Source organism: Rhineura floridana, chromosome 17 (assembly GCF_030035675.1).
Source record: "Rhineura floridana isolate rRhiFlo1 chromosome 17, rRhiFlo1.hap2, whole genome shotgun sequence".
Classification (NCBI taxonomy): domain Eukaryota; kingdom Metazoa; phylum Chordata; class Lepidosauria; order Squamata; family Rhineuridae; genus Rhineura; species Rhineura floridana.
Window position 1 is genome coordinate 7,886,131 of NC_084496.1, and position 15,558 is coordinate 7,901,688.

Consider the following 15,558-nt stretch of genomic DNA (forward strand, 5'->3'; position numbering starts at 1 on the left):
TTGGAGTTCTAAGCCTGCCAGTTGCATGAAATAATTGTCATAATTTGAGTGCTTCAAAGCACTCCAGGAATGTAGCAATTGTGAATCTGTATTGTAAATGAGCAGGCTGTATAACAGGTGTGGGGAACCTTCGGCCCTCCAGATGTTGCTGAACTACAACTCCCATCAGCCCTGGCAAGCATGGCCAATGGCCAGGGATGATGGGAGTTGTAGTGTAGCAACATCTGGAAGACCAAAGGTTCCCCACATCTGGGATATGCTATACTTACAAGTACAGCCAAGGGGGAGGGAGTATGGAACATGCATCCAGGCAACTGATTGCTCACTTGCCAGAGTGAAATGGGATGGAAATGGCCCAGTGGCCCCAGAGCAATTCCTATGTGCCCGAGGGGGATGGAAGCAGCCCCAATTGAATTCTGTCTTACTAAACTGATGCACATTGGGGCAAAAAATCACAGCTTCACATATACACTGTTTGGGTTTGAGCTGGCAGTGACTGACTAGGAATGAGATCTTCAGATTGTCATGAACGGATTGATGAAAATGTTGATCCAGTGTGCAGCTGCTGTGAAAAAGGAAATTCTTTGTTGAAAATCATTGGGAAAGGAATCTTGGATAAAACTGGTAATACCATAATGCCTTCATACAAATCTGTGGGGTGACCACAGTTGGAATACTGTGTACAGTTCTGGTCATGGCACCTAAAAAAGGATATTTTAGGGCTGGAAAAGGTGTGGAAAAGGGCACACCAAATGAGCAATAGGCTGGTGCAATTCACCCAACAAGGAAAGGTAACAATGATTGAAAAAATGTGAGTAAAGGGAGATATGATAGATGTGTACAATTACACATGATGTGGAGAAAGTGAAGTCCCACCCCCTCCTTTCATAATACTAGAACCTGAGGTCATCTAGCAAAATGGAAGGATGGCAAATTCAGGCAGGCTGGAGGAAACATTTCATCCCACAGTATATAGTTAAACTATGGAATTTGCCACCACAAGAAACAGTGATGGCCACCAACTTGGAGAGCTTTAAAAGGGGATTAGACCAGTTCATGGAGGACAAGGCTATCAATGGCTGCTAGCCTCAATGGCTATGTTGTACCTTAGCTGTCAGAGGCAATTGCCTCTGAATACCAGTTGCTGAGGAACAGCAGATGGGACTATATTATTATTATTTATTATGTGCTCATGTCCTGTTTGAGGGCTTCCAAGAGGCAACCTGTTGGCCCCTGTGGGAAACCAGGTGCTGGAATTGACAGGCCTTTAGCGTGATCTAAAAGAGCTGTTCTTATTTTATGTAAGATGTCCTTGGGGATCATGTTTGATTCAAAGGCAGGGTAGAAATCAAACCGACATCATTCCAGAGTCTGAACATGGTTCCTACTCTTTCTCAATGTATCTTGACTGAAACCATTACCCCTTTTCTGAATGGGATGGGGAAGAAATTGAGCTCCAAATTTTACTTGGTGTTTATTGGTTTTAATCATGCTCAGAAGGACAACTGGTTAATTTTTTTAGCCTCTTTTGATTTTGACATGGTTAACTATAAACCAATGTGGCACAGTGGTTAGAGTGTTGGGTTAGGCCCTGGGAGACCAGTGTTCGAATCCCCACTCATCCATGAAGCTCACTGGGTGATCTTGGGCAAGTCGCTCTCTCTCTCTGCCTAACCTACCTCACAGGATTGTTGTGGGGATAAAATGAGGAAGGGAAGAACCATATACGCCATCTTGAGCTCTTTGGAGGAGAGGTGGGATGTAAATGTAGAGAATGATGGAGAATTAAAGAAACACAAAAGATGAACAATCAGTAGCAGCTTCTTTTTCAGTTTAAAGTTGTTACACATTTTCTTCTGTATATCAAAACGGCTATTCTAGATGCTTACAAAGCCACCTCCTCTATACCTCATAATCAAGGGTTTGTCCATGCCATACATCTAAAGCACATGGCTTCCCCCAAAGAATCCTGGGAACTGTAATTAAGGGTGCTGGGAACCGTAGCTCAGTGAGGGATAAACTACAGTTCCCAGGATTCTCTGGGGGAAGCCATGTCTTGTCCACTACTCTTGCGTCTCCTTCCCTTTAAAGGCTAGCACTGCTTGGCTACTCTCCTGTTTCTTGCTGCTCAGCTTAGATAAATGAACAGACACTGTAGGACATTCTTTTTTAAAAAACAAAATTAAATTTCCATTGCTTCTGCCAAAGAAGGAAGCCGACCCCATAACAGCTGGCCCCTGAAGTTTCTTTTCTTTGGGGAAATGGCAGGGGTGGGAAGCTTCAAACACAGGAAATGTAGTACATGCGCGATTGGGAAATGCTGGTTAGAGGGCAGCACAAAATCTCAGCTTCAGCCAGGAAGCGTGGAGGAGAGGATGCTGAAGCATTGCCTTATCGCGACACACTCCAGTTCCACTGGGGAGCAGGAGGTGCAAATGGAGGAGGATGGAGATGAGTAAGGAAGAATGACTATCAGTTTCTGTGGTGTGATGACACACAGAGTGTAAGGGGAGGAGTCAGGCTTCCTGGTGCCGTGTGTCAAGAAAACTCCAGGTCTCTCTGGTCAAAATAAAATGTTCACATGAATAATGTGTATGCAAAAGTGTTTTGTCATAAAGCTGCCTAACCAGTGTGATTCCTCCTGAGCCAGATATTTTGGCCGTGGCAGGTTTTGGAAATTTTATGGGCAGTAACGTAGTGGGAAAATCAGAAGTGTGAGGTCCCTTCATAATAGTCACAGCCACACCCCCTTCTAAAAGTATACAACCTTCTTATAGAATAGTCTGACCAGGCCTGAAAACTGCTTTAGAAGACTCATGGGACACTGGAGACATGGGGACCATACTAGGATCTGGCTCCCCAATTTAAAAGCATGTATTTCTATACTGTATGTATTTTTCTCTCTCTAAATACATATTTTGAAAACCTTACTTTGATCATTGTTTTGAACTGAAAACTGCACAGGGCCATTTGGGAATTGTTCAAGCCAGTGGACAACTAAGTTCCAATCCATACAGCAGTCAAGGAGGTGTGGATTGGGTGTTTGTACTAGAATTCACGAAGATCAAGCAAGCAGCATTCGGTTTCTATTCGGTTGATGCATGTGCAAGGGGGAAAAATTCTTCTGTCAGCAACCATGAGTGAGAATTCAAACAGCCTATTTTCCTGCCCTGTTTTCACAGTGAGTTGCAAGTAACCTGGGTATTTCTCAGAGGCCTCAATCTAGTAACTGTCTTCAGATTCAGGAGTCACTTTTCACCCCACCCTTCCACACAGGATGTATGTTCTCCCCCCCCCCCCAAAAAAAATCTTCTGCTTTCCCAGCCAGGTTTTTTATACTGATTGCTGATGTGCAAGGACACATTTTATATCCTTCTGTCTTTCCAGTGATACAGTTTCATCCCCAATGAGCAGGAAAAAGTTTGTGTGCAAGTAAAAAATGTGAAATGGTAAGCTCCTCCAGGCAGAGACCTGTCTTGTACTCTGTAAAGTGCAACACACACTGATTGCTCTATATAAATAACAGTAATTGCAATTTATGAAATGTGCAGGGCAAACTCTTGTCCTTATTAGCAAAGTGTAGCATTTTTACAAATCAGTTCTTAATTAAAACTGGATCAGGCTGCAGGATACCGGTTACTCTGAAGCTGAGACAGCCATTTCCTTTGGTGAAATTTTGAAACAGGCTTCAGTTCAGAGTTCTGGGGTGCCTAAGCCCAAAGAGTCCCCCAGGATGGAAAAACACGGTTGGGGAGAAGTGTTGCACACTTTGTATTAAAGGTTGTTTTATTTTTTTCCTTTCAGTGTACAAGACACCTAAACCACATTCAGAGTGCTAATGTTTAATTGCCATAATTATCTAATTATCTCTGGGTCAAGGAGCACCAGAAGATTGCCCTGGGCCTGGTGAAGAAACCAGGGCTGTATTGCAAAACCACCATTGGTGACAGTGAGCGGAGGCAGCCAGGTACAGAGTACAAGCACAAAGTTGTGCAATAGCAGCATTGGGGAAGTACCATCACCATAAACTATAAATTTTAAGATTTCAAATAGTCCCTGGCCTTCTTTTCCCAGCATATTGTGAAGGGAGTTTGGGTTATTCCTTAATTTAAAAAAAAAGAGAGAGATGCCAGACTTCAGGCTTCCTGGGAGTGTTGCTATCTGCGTAAGCCCTTTTCAACTGTCTCAGACTTTTTGAACTTGGGCCCAACTTCTGAAATTTACACGGCATCCTTTCCTAGCCCAACACTATCTCCTGCATCCATCTTTTGTCACTGGAAGCTCAGGAACCCTCAGTGGCTGGGAGTGTGTTTGACCAGCTACAGCTGATACGCTAACTTGCAGCCATTCTTGGTCAGTGACAGACTGGCCACGGTGATTTATGCTACCCTTGAGCCTGGTTTGGAAGCTCCAGCTGCTGCAAAATGCTGCGGCTAGGCTGCTGGAGGGGACAGATTACTGCCAGCACATAACTCCACTGCTTAAAAGCTTGTGCTGGCTGCCCATATGCTATCAGGTCAGGTTCAAAGTTCTTATATTAATTTACAAGGCTGCTTCAGTCTGGGATAGCTTAAAGACTGCTTGATGCCTTATGTGCCTGCCTGATCACTGAAGTCTTTGGGGGAATCACTCTTAGTGGTCCCTGTGGCTTGGATGCACAGCTTGCGTTCGCCAGGAGCTAAGTGGGCCCAATTCTGTGGTACCCCCTCCCAGTTGAGACAGTGGCACACCCTCCCTTTTGAACTTCAGGCATCTGGTGAAGATGTATGACATTTTCAGCAGGTGCCCTATAATCAGCCTTCACCAACTGGGTGTCCTCCAGATGTTTTGGACTACAACTCCCCTTCGCCTCAGCCAGTATGTCCCTACATTGGGAGGGCACCAGGCTGGTGAAGGCTGATGTACATCCTTGGAGGTATAATTTATGATAGCCTTTCCCAACCAGTGTGCTTCCAGATGTTGTTGGACCACAGTTCCCATCTTTCTTGACCATTGGCAATGCTGGCTGATGATGAACAACATCTGGAGGACCACAAGTTTTCCATCCCTGCTTTATTATATATGATTACCATGTATCTTGTTTCTTTAAACGAGAAGCATGGGCAGAGAAATTGCGCTAAATGTGTTTGGCTAGAAGGTGGGGCCGCTATGAGATAGGGTAGGCCAGAGGGGGGCACACTTGGCTGGCCGGCCTTCCCCATTTGCCCCATGAGCCTGTTTTGGGCAAGACACGTCTACCCACCCTACACCATGCATGACATCAGGTGTGGGGCAGATAAGGGCAAGGCTTGGGCGATTGACAGCACCTACAAAGCCCCCTTGCACAGATTCTGAATAGCCTAACACTTCAGCTGGTCGTTGGGGGCTTTTGAAGTGTGTTGCACAAAGCAGGATTGGACCCCAAGACCAAAACTGACAGTACCCGCAATATTTTTTTCTTATTCTACTGCCTTTGTGGATTAAGAGGAAACCAGCACCTTTTTTCCCCTGTCTCCTGTTCCAGCAGACTTATGATTTAAGCTTCTTTGGTGACTGCTGGAGCTAGCTTAACTGATTGATCAATGTGATTAACAAGCTAAAGCCTGAGTTGGGTGTTAAATTCCACACACTCCCCAGTTCATTGCTTGAGGTTGCCAACCAGCAGAGATAATGATGTTGGGATGTAGTGCAGGCTAAGAATACACCAGGAAAGGCGGCGGGGGGGGGACCCTCCTCGTAAGTCAAAGCAAACCAGTTAATATGCAAGCCATCTAATATGTTAAAATTGATGTTGAATTCATTGTAATGACTTTCAATAAAATTTTAATGTAACAAAAATATGCCAAGTGCCAATCATCCATGTCATTTTCCATTTATTGATCTGGAAAAATGGAAACAAGGTGTAGGAGCACCTTTCCCACCCCTGTCCCCCTCCCCACACCTATGCCTATCTTGAAGTTAAAAGAACTAAAAACATTTTTCTTGTAAATGTAAGCTGACTATTCTAGGACGGGGGCTGCAATAATACTGATGAGGCAAATCCTGTTCCTTCCTAGATTTAGAATAGTTGCATATGTTGCTACAATGTGGCATGTTACCATGTGTCCCGTATCGCACATGCACACACATACGGATGTATACATGTGTCACTACTGGGTGTCTGTTTCCAAACGTCTTGCAGTCAGAGTCACTGGGCACCACAGGGGACGCTGTTTTAGATGCTTATATCAAGGGAAACCAACCACAGACCATAGCTGGAGTGAAAAGAATAAGTTGACATTCATCGCAAGTAAGTCATAGATATGTGCGCAGACAAGGTGCAGCCTGGACTACTGAGTTATCACATTAGTTTTAAGAGGAGGAAGAAACACAGGCAGAGGCGGGAGAAACTACTGTTACTAAATGAGGAGAGGGGAGGGCGGTAGGGATCGCAGAGTGGGACAGGTCTGAAATATAAATGGCTCTGAGTTTGGGCCACAGAAGTGGGAGGGCAGAAAGTCAGGGGAAATTTGGAGAGAAAGAGAAACACAGATACTTTTCTATTCTACTACCTCCCTGCAAGGGAACAGAAGTAGCTCATGTCTCCAACTGTTAGGTACCACTTCCACCAGTTACTCCTCTTCCTCTCACCTTGAGATAGGAGCAAATTCTCAAGGCAATGGAGACAAGGGAGCACCAAGCCTGCGCCCCTTCCTCTCTGGAAAGGTGGGTCAAGGATATCTTGCCAGTAGATGATGCCTTCCTCCTCTTTTAACCTTTCCCTGTCTTTTACCTTAGACTTGTTGGGCTGTCACTGTTGAGGGGTAAACCAGATTGGACTGCTGCCCACCTAAGCTCAGGCAAAACATCTGACAATCTTGCTTTGAAGATTAAAAGAAGAAAGGTGCTGGAAAAATAATATTCCCAGAGCAAGGCTGAGGCTTTTTGATAAAACTGAGAGCAGCTAAGAACGTCTGTGTAAGCCCTCATATACAAACCCATCATGAACAAGTATAAATATAGAAGTTTTGGTAGCAAGCAGGTTCTGACACAGAACTTCCTAACTCTTTGACAGCAGCGCTGGTAAGCATCGAGGCGTATCCTGATCGTTCTTCTAAACTCACTTTATTCTCTCTGTGTTTTGCTCCCCAACTGTCTCTTTAGGAAAGCAAAAGATTATGTGATTATATAACTGATGCTGTGCTTTTCATGTAATATACTTTCGTGTGCTCTTTTGAAAGAAAAAGTAGTGTTGAAAAAGACAGTACTTCTTGACTCCTGATTCAAATTTTTAATGCTAGTATAATCCCTAGGATCTGGGGGACCAAGATTCAAATCCCCACTCAGCCATGAACCTCACTGGGTGACCCTAGGCCAGCCACAGTTTCTCAGCCTAACCCTACCTCACAGGGTTGTTGGCAGGATAAAAATGGGAAGAGAAGAGTCATGTACGTCACCTTGAGCTTCTTGGAGGAAAGGTGGGATAGAAATGTATTATGTAATAATAAAATATTTATCTTACGGGTTGTTCTGACACATCCTGGTAAGCACAAGTAACTTATTGCTTGCTGGAGTGTGAGAATTTGCTTATAGGGAGCAATTGCTGCCACAGGGTGGCTTGCTTTCTTCAGATTTCCCCTAAACACAAATAGGTAGCATGGGCTAAAGAGCACCCTGTCTTGGGAGCAGCCACAAACGCAGGCCAAGCTCCCAGCAGCAAATTTTATGAGTTTACTAAGAAAATAAGTCTGAAGAGAGCAGAAGGGAAAAGGCAGAGTAGTAAGCTGGGGGGAAAACACCATGTCAAGTCTACCTACCCTATGCTGCTACTTAACATAGGCTTATGGTCCCCTTGTGAGCAACTTAGCATCTTGGATGACCAGATGGCTGAGGGAGCGACAAAGGAATGGCAACGTTCCATGTTTAGGGCTCTGAATGACAGGTGGCTCCAAGCAGCCAGCCATGGGAGAGGCATGTATTCTAGCTAGTGGATATATAGAGAATTAAGCAATCAAGGGGTCAGTGGCAAGGGGATGAGGGTTATCAAAGTGTTTATTACTACCACAGTATCCATTTGGATGACTTGAATCCCTCAACATTCAAGATTTTGTATAGTTATGTGTATTAGTAGACCCCCCAACAACTCCTGTTGATTGTGATGGTTTGTAATAAAAAAAATATATTGCCACTGTGGTTCAGCTTCCATATGAACCACATAAGCCTTCCACAGCTTGTGCATTCTAATCTGACTGAGGGGAGACTTGACCTCTTCACTTACGCATGATGGAGAACTAGAGAAAATGGGTATCCTTAAAGGGACAGGCTGGCACAGGGCAGAACACGTGTGATGGAGGAAGGTGTGAAGGTCTTTCTCAAGGGCTGATGGTGACCTGGGAGTCTAGAGATCAGACTGGATACCAGGGTTCTCAGGGCCTTTCTGCATGGATTGTCGGAATTCTATTGAGTTGCGTAGCAGAGTTGCGTAGCGCTGCGGAACAGAGAGTATTGAGCGAGCTTAGTGTGTGTGTTTGAATCTTTGCTAAGATTCTACCTTTCCTGCAAATTAGTCAGACAGAAACTTTAAGCTTTAAAATAAGAAACAACTACTTTATTCTGGAAGTACATGCTTGATAGGAAAGAGTTCTATATCTAGCTAACTGGCTATGCTGGAGCAGCCTGCACTGATCCCAGTGCTGGCCCTCATCCTGGTTGAGAGGAGAGACAAAGAAAAGATGTCTGCTCCCCTCTCTCTCTCTCTCTCTCTCTCTCTCTCTCTCTCTCTCTCTCGAGAGAGAGAGAGAGAGAGAGAGAGAGAGAGAGAGAGAGAGAGAAGAAGAACACTGAGAAAGGCGGGAAGGAACTGGGATCAACATTCCTTTGCTTATCAGTCTAGCAGGAAGGGAAGAGATGGCAGGATCAAAGGGATAGGTATAGCCTCAACCAGCAAGAGGTCTAGCTCTCTAGCTACCCTTATTAACCCCATGCAGCCTCAACCCACCAAGTTGGAGTTAAACCTCATACATTCCAACATGGATTATGGTTAAGTAGCCTGACCTGCCTCTATGAAAATAAGCTATGGGTCATTTTTGTTCCCATGCAGACAAAGGCTGTTTTGGGGGACTGATGGAAGGCAAGCTGTTCTAGATTCCCTTGACCTGCAGATGCTGTGGTTCCCAAACCAATCAATCTGGGCTCTGCTTCAACCCTTCTAAATGGTGAAAAAGAATTGGCTTGAAGGGAGAACATAAGACTGTAAGTTCTCTTAAACCAAAGAAATCAACAAACATAGAGGAGAGGTCAGACAGAAAGGTTGATTGGGGCTGGAACAATCCTGCAAGGTCCCATGAAGGCTCTCAAAGAAGGTACATTAAGTGTGTGTGTGGGGGGGGACATGTTTGGCTTTCTGCCAAATGGCATTTGGGGCTAAATGGAAAAGTATGACTAACTTCTGCATGCAGAGTGCATAGACTCTAGGACTGTATTGGTAGAACTTTTGTGTGCAATCCCTGAGTGTGAGGTCCCTAACCCTTAATAATGCTAATGACTGTTGATTACCTTACTGAAACAATGATGCTTTCTTTGCATGGTGCTTCATTCTCAGGAGGATTGATTGACTAAACAGAAGAGCATACTTGTGGTGACTGTGTGCGAGAGTAAGGTATCTGCATATATCCAGAGTCCCCTCGATCTCCATAGATAATATGGGTAACCCCACCCTCTATTTCTGATGAGGATACTTTGTGTGCATCTCTGTTCACTTTCTCTGTTGTCCAGGCCCAAGGCACATGCAGAACAGAACTTTAGGAGTCAAGATGCTAAGAGGTGTACTCAAAATGACAGCAAGGCAGAGCACCTTAGTAAGAGGCACACTTTACTGCTAGCATCAAATCTGATGACAATATGTCTTTTTATTTTTGTTTAGTTTGTACTTAAAGCTAACCACTAACTTCCACCTGAAAAGTAAACTACTACATGCTTTCCATTTGACATTGAAAACTGAAGGCAGAATTCATTTGATTTCAGCGTCAAGATGTCTTTTCAAATAGCCAAGACTTTTTTTCAAACAGTCTTTGACAAGTGAGCTCCACATCAAAATATTGTAGTATGGAGTACTTATTTATTTTATTTATTACTTGATTTATATCCCGCCCTTCCTCCCAGCAGAAGCCCAGGGTGGCAAACAACTGCACTAAAAACATTTTAAAACATCATAATAACAGACTTTAAAATACATTAAAACAAAACATCTTTAAAAACTTTTTTTAAAAAAAGCTTTCAAGACATAAAAAAGGTTAAAAACATGTTTGTTTTTTAAAAAAAGGTTTAAAAACATATTAAAAAGCATTTCCAATACAGATGCAGACTGGGATCTCAAAAGGCTTGTTGAAAGAGTAAAGTCTTTAATAGATGCCGAAAAGGTAATAGAGATGGTGCCTGTCTAATATTTTAGGAGAGGGCAATCCACAAGACAGGTGCCGTCACACTAAAGGTCCATTTCCTGTGTTGTACAGAATGGACCTCTTGAGACAATGGTATCTGCAGAAGGCCCTCACCTGCAGAGCTCAGTGATCGACTGGGTATAGAAGGGATAAGACGGTCTTTCAGGTATCCTGGTCCCAAGCTGTATAGGGCTTTGTAAACCAAAGCTAGAACCTTGAACTTGGCCCTGTAACAAATGGGCAGCCAGTATGGCCAGCCTGAACTTGCAAATTTCCCAAATTATTAAAGAAAGGTGGTCTGTCCCCCCAAAAAACAAACTTACAATATTAATAAATATATTGTCTTACTTTTAAGACATCAGTGCGGAGGTTTGCTCTATGTAGCCACAACTGATTGGCTAAATGCCAGAGTTGATTAACAGTCTTTAATCAGATGACAGCCACACTTGCTGCCCCTGCTGACTGATCATCATCACTTTCAGGGTCCTAGTTAAATTTTCTAGCTTTTCCTCTGATAAATTCCATCAAAAGTTGTTTGCTTGCTAACTGTGACCCATATGACTGGATCTTGGTTTATGTGTTAAATCCCCTAATTCTTGTTTTATATGCTATTATATTTTATTGGTTTTAGGGTTTTTTAATGATGCTATTTTTTAAAAAAGTTGTATGCTGCTTAAGAGATTATTTTTAATTGTTAAGCAGTTTTACATGCTTTAAAATAAATTAACTGCACCACTGCGTGTGGGTGGCTTCTTCACTTCGATTTGGTCTTGATTATTTATTTATCCTTATTAATAATAAATTTATTAGTTGCCCTTCACCACGCGTCCCAGGGCAGGTCACAACAATATAAAATACAATATTAAAAAAACAGTTTGAAGCAAATCACACCCACAACTAGAGAACTTAAGAGCTTTGAATGTAGGTAGGTGTCAGGGGAAGGGAAATTTGTTTATCCTCTCTATTGTCATTGTTTTTCAGAGATGTAGCTGTCTGGGGTCCGGGGGGGTCTTAGATCCCTCACCTTTGGGGAGCCAGGTCCCAGTAGGGTCCCTATGTTTCCAACATCCTACGAGCCAATCAGCATGAAAGGGGAGTGTGTTACCCACTGAGAAGAGTCCCAAAGAGTGCCAGTTGCGAACAAGCCTTTATTAGTTCCTACTTCAAAAAGTAGTGGTAATTCTATAATTGCAGAAGAGGCAGAGGATCCTCATGATAGCATCCCATCTACATCACCAAGCAGTTTGTCAGCAGCTGGAGATAAACATGCAGGCAATGAATCCAGTAATTCAAGCAACATCCTTTGCCAGTGAGAAAGGACAGTCAAATGATGACAGTGACAGAGAAGCAAATTTCAAACCTGGCCAGATTGTCCTATAATTTTAGAAGGTAGCATAATCATAGAAGAGGGCGTGGCTGGGAGGGGGCGTAGTTGTGCCTATGATGAAGGGACCCTGCACTTCTGAATTTGCCACTATACTACTATTGTTTTTGCTTTTTACAAGTTACCCATGGCTGTGCATACGCCTTCAGCTGGCACGCCGTTCCCACGTCGGTTTTGTGTGTGTGTGTGTGTTTTTAATCCCCAATGAGAATTTGGGTGCTCTGTGCTTCGTCTAGATTGACGGTGGGCGGTTGCAGCTTCTGAAGACCGCATAAAGCGCACGCAGGTATTAAGGACTGCCCGGGGCAGCGCATAGCTTTGCATCACGCCTAGCCCCGCCTCCAGCTGAGCTCCAGGTGAGCCGCCGCTGCCGCACAGCTGTCGGGCTTGTCGCGAGGCGCAATGAATCCTGGGAGTTGTAGTTTTTTTTTTTTTGGTTTTTTAAAAACCCCTTTTAGGCTTGGGCCTAAAAAGAGCCAGTTCAAAAGAGCGGGACCAGAAGATCCGCTGGCCCCACTCTCCCACCCCCTAATCAGCATCTACACACCCTCATCTTGATCAAGCTGCTCCTACGGCGCAGGGGCTGAAGTAAGCCGCCCCCATCCCCCGCCTCCTTTCTCCCAGGCAGGACCACAACTCCCAACGTGACGCCCCCCCTTCCCGCCACATCCGCTTCTCGCCTCCGCAAGGCCCTCTGGGGCTTGTGGTCTCTCACCTTCGTATTCACGACGGCTTTCGGCGCTGTTTCCGCGGGGCGGGCTCTTCGCCTATCGGCGGGTCCCTACGCTACGGAAGCGGCGTAAGGGGCCGGCTTCTGGACTCTGAGAGGAGGAGCTGGAGGGGGGGGTATTGCTAGCAGGCTGCCTCCGCTTTGGGGCTGAGAGGGGGTTATAAAAAAAAGAAAGAAAGGAACGAACGAAAGAAAGAAAAAAGGAAACGGGTTTTTTTTCCTGAGGAGTCGTGGGAGACAGTCGGGCGGGGTGGCGGGTGGGCGGGGGTTAAAGTTACTCGGCCGCCCAAGGCGGGGTGGGTAGCAGTACCGAGACTGGGCTAAGGCGAGCGGGTGAGAGAACCAGCCGTCCGTCGTCGACCGCCGGAGCGTCCCTCAGCAACGGTCAGTCCAAGCGCGCGACCCTTGAGGGGAGGGGGCGAAAGAATGCCAGAGAGAGTGAGAGCGAGCGCGGGGGGGGAATGATGGGGGGAGCGCGCGCGCCAACCAGCGCCAGTCTGAGGTTGGCGTGTGGGCTAAGTGAGGTGCCCCCCTTCTCCCGCCTTTATTGTGAGGTGATGAGTGTGAAAGTCAAACAAAAATAAAAGCTTCCTTATCTGTAATTAAACGGGGGTGGGGAACCCTTCTCTTCCTTTCTTCAGTTCTTGGTTAAATTTTACTTGTTTTGGAGGGTTGGTTGTAACGTGGTTGTAGTTGCTGCTACTGCTGTTATTATTATTAGTGCATTTATAGCCCACCTTTCTTGCCAGGAGCTCAAGGTGGTGTGCATGGTTCCTCCTCCTCCTCGTCATTTTATCCTCACAACAACCCTGTGAGGTAGGTGACTGGCCCAAGGTCACCCGTTGAGCTTCATGGCTGAGTGGGGGATTTATTATTTTATTTATTTATTGCATTTCTATCCCGCCCCTCCTCCCAGAAGGAGCCCAGGGTGGCAAACAAAAACTGGAAGCACTTTAAAACATTGGAAAAGCAGAAGACTTTAAAACATATTAAAACAAAACATCTTTAAAAACATATTTGAACCCTGGTTTTCCGGGGCCTAGACTACAGTCCAGTACACACTTACCTGGAAGTAAGTCCGACTGACGCCAAAGGAGCTTACTTCTGAGTAAACATGTATTGAATTGCAGCCTTGTCTCAGTACATGTCTACGTAGGAGAAATCTCCACTGGGTTCAGTGGGACTTACTCCCAACCAAGTAAAGTGTGTATGGGATTGTAGCCTTAGTCTTTAACACTGTCAACCACTTGACTGCACTGGCTTTAACAGTGTTTGTGTGCAAGCCCATATAATGTGCTTTGTAATTATAATTAACATAATTATAAAAAATAAAAGTAAGCCGTGCACTGTGAAATGAAAAGCAATGTGAGTAAACAACAGAAATAAAACCCATCACACCCCCAAAGTTAAAATGCCACTTTAAAAATGGAGAGGCCGAGGCTACTCAAATCTCTCAAATAAGAGAGCAACATCTGATTTTTAAAAAACATTAATAACTAACCAATGGGTGGTGCAAGCCTCCTCAAAAGTAAGTTCCATTGAATTCAGTAGGGCTTACTACCAGGCAAGTGTGTATAGGGCTGTAGCCCAAAACATCATCATGAGGAAAATGCAGAAGGAAAAATAAAATTGTCAGCATTTTCTTAACAGATGGGTGTATACTCAGTATATTTCTCTTTGCCGAGGATACACAAAATGTCTTGATCTTCCTTACCCTTTTACCCTGCCCACTTCTGAAGCTTGGTAGGTCTGGGTCTATTTAGTCCCTGGATAGGAAACTGCCTGGGAACCACATGTAAGCTGCCTTAGGCTTCATGATGAAAGAAAGATGTAAATATAAATGTAAGAAAATAAATAAATAGCCCATCTTAACCTTGTGGACCACCCTCCCCCTGTATCCGATCAAGGGCACACTGCCACTGTCAAACTTGAACCTGAGCCTGGATGCACACCCCTTTTGAAAGAAGGACATGTGGCCATGAAATGTTTATATCCTGCCTTTTGATTATAAAAATTAAATTCGAGGTAAAAATAGAAATCACAGGGTTTTTTCCTTTTTAGGAAGATGCAATCCTAATAATAAAACAAAGTAAACAAATAGCAGTTAAAATGTCATCATAAAAAACATAATAGCAACTGCTGACAAAAACATCGTAAAAGTTATACCAGCCACCACAGATGAAAAAACTTATTATTATTTACCTTTATCTACCGCCCCATAGTTGAAGCTCTCTGGGCAGTTTACAGCAGTTAAAACAGTAAAAACAAATATACAAATTTTAAAACACAAAAAACAATTTAAAAACACAATTAAAAACAATTTAAAACAATTTAAAAACACATGATAAAATGCCTGGAAGAAGAGGAAAGTCTTGACCTGGCACCAAAACAATAACAGTGTTGGCGCCAGGCGCACCTTGTCAAAGAGATAATTCCATAATTTGAGAGCCACCACTGAGAAGACCCTCTCCCTTGTTGCCAGACTCCCAGCTTCCGGCAGAGTAGGCACCTGGAGGAGGGCCTTAGATATTGAGCGTAGTGTACGGGTGGGTTTATGTCAGGAGAGGTGTTCCATCAGGTATTGTGGTCCTAAGCTGTGTAAGGCTTTATAGGTTAAAACCAGCACCTTGAATCGAGCTCGGAAACATACAGGCAGCCAATGCAAGCGAGCCAGTATTGGTTTTATGTGTTCAAACCGTCTGGTCCCTGTTACCAATCTGGCCGCTGCATTTTGCACAAGCTGCAGCTTCCGAACCGTCTTCAAAGGCAGCCCCATGTAGAGTGCATTGCAGTAATCTAGCTTGGATACTGGTCAGAGTAAAACAGTTGTAACAGCCGCTTTAAAAATGGGTTGGGTCGGGTCAGATGAACTTCTCTTGGAAACTTGTCCCATAGTTTAGGGACCACTTTGGAGATCAGGTTTCCATCTAAGTTTTGCCGAGTCATGACCCTGTCAGCACACCCCTTTGAACTGGTGAGGGTGCCAGGGGAAGCATTTTTGGGTCTAGTCTCAGAGACAGTTCCTGAGCTTTGTGGGGCAAATTTTA

General features: G+C 44.4%; 1 protein-coding gene across 3 annotated transcripts in view; it reads left to right on the forward strand.

Annotated features, from left to right (window-relative positions):
* Positions 1-12,520: 12,520 nt before the first annotated feature.
* Positions 12,521-15,558, forward strand: part of CAPN15 (calpain 15) — a 107,845-nt gene continuing 104,807 nt past the window's right edge. For 2 of the 3 annotated variants that reach the window (XM_061599571.1, XM_061599573.1), the window contains exon 1: positions 12,521-12,895. The gene's annotated coding sequence lies outside the window, so the exon portion shown is untranslated. The remainder of the gene's footprint in view (positions 12,896-15,558) is intronic. The other variant, XM_061599572.1, reaches the window with a different exon arrangement.